The following is a 1826-nucleotide window of genomic DNA, read 5'->3' as shown; positions in this document are numbered from 1 at the left end:
CCACAGACACGTGTACCCTTAACGTAGTTCTCGGGGATATTCATCGTGACACAGTGTGACAAGGCTGGCCCTTTGAAATACAGGTACAACAGAAACAGGAAGTAAGAGTGAGAGAAAGTTGTGATGAAAGAGTACAGCATGGTTCACTACCAGCCCCTGTCGGAGCCTCGTGGAGCTTTAGGTGTTTTCGCTCAATAAACACTCAGAACGCCCAGTCTGGGAATCGAAACCGCGATCTTATGACTGCGAGTCCGATGCCCTAACCACTGGGCCATTGCGCCTCCACTTTGACGAGTATAACAAAAGTGAAGGAAGAGCAGTAGGTAGTGAAGAGAAACTTTGCGAAACAAAGAAGTGTAGAGGTGCTCGGTTCGATTCTGGTACGAAGTTTATAAAAACTGCAATTGTGCTTAATACATTCAGACAAATTATTTATGTGTAGCAAGAGAACATTGATGCTTACTACGAAGGTACTACAACATCCACAGACCTTGTGCTGAATAAAATGAATTATAGTCCTTTTTTAAGCATCTTCTTTGTTTTTACTTGTTCAGGTCAATGGCTTGCGGCCATACTGGGACACTGCCTTGAACGGTTTTAGTCGAACGAATCTACCTCAATAATTATTTCATATTTTTAAAACCTAGTACCTAGATTATCGGTCTCTTATGCCGAACCACTAAGTTACGGGAACTTAAATCAACAACTATGGTCAAGCGACGGGGAGGTTAACACCATAATAAACATACGCGCGCTCACAGACACAACACTAGCACACACACACACACAAACACACACACACACACACACACACACACACACACACACACACACACACACACACACATATATATATATATATATATATATATACACACGACGGGTTTCATTTAGTCTCTGTCTGCCAAATCTGCTCACAAGGCTTTCGTCGGCGCACTGTTATAATGGAAGCAACACACCCAAGGCACAAACGAGTCACGCAGTGGGACTGAAACAGGTATCATACTATTAGGAAAGCTTCTTACCACACAACCGCGCCTCCGCCTACATAAATTATATAAGTATCATATGTCAGCGCCAGCGAAATATAACGATAGAGGTGATGATCTCAACAAAGATATCACTAATCATGTCAGAGACTGATTGACTGCTTTATCGGAATTGAATAAAAACACTATTTCTTCTATGATAGTGGTTTCCAACGTTTGTCAACGGATGTTTAATGTCTTATTGTCTGTAGCTTTTGTTGAATTGTTCTGGTTAAATTGACCTTTCTCAATGTCTTTACATGCCATTTCCACTTGTAGCTTGAAAACCTCGTGTTTACATAAAGTGTCACTTTAATATATATATATATATATATATATATAGATATAGATATAATGTATTAATAAATTTCAGGGTAGTAAAAGATTATTCATAATTTTTTTTTACCACCAGTGGCCTAGCGTGTAGAAAAACTAGTCAATAGACTATATATTATTCATTATAAATACAGTGTACGTTTAAACACAGAAGAGGACATAATAGGACATCAAACCCGCTAGAAGGAGTAGTTAAAATCCAAACCACTATTAGGAGTCTGGATTTTAGCTACTCCTTCTAGCGGGTTAGATGTCCTACTATGGCCATCTCATGTGTTTATATGTACACTGTATTTATAATGAATACATATATAATGTATGTATATATGCATGTCTATGTATATGTACATACATATATGCACATATATGCATATGCATATGCACATGTATGTGCATAAATATACATAATATTTGCGTGCATATGATAATCTGTATATACATATACATATATATATATATATA

General features: G+C 37.6%; 1 protein-coding gene across 1 annotated transcript in view; it reads left to right on the top strand.

The window, feature by feature from the left end:
- The window catches only part of LOC106877430 (uncharacterized), an 18011-nt gene that overhangs the window by 4266 nt on the left and 11919 nt on the right, over positions 1-1826 (top strand). The window lies entirely within an intron of this gene.

Source organism: Octopus bimaculoides, chromosome 5, assembly GCF_001194135.2.
Source record: "Octopus bimaculoides isolate UCB-OBI-ISO-001 chromosome 5, ASM119413v2, whole genome shotgun sequence".
NCBI lineage: Eukaryota > Metazoa > Mollusca > Cephalopoda > Octopoda > Octopodidae > Octopus > Octopus bimaculoides.
The sequence above is the reverse complement of the archived record's forward strand: the minus strand, read 5'-3'. Positions and strand labels throughout refer to the sequence as shown.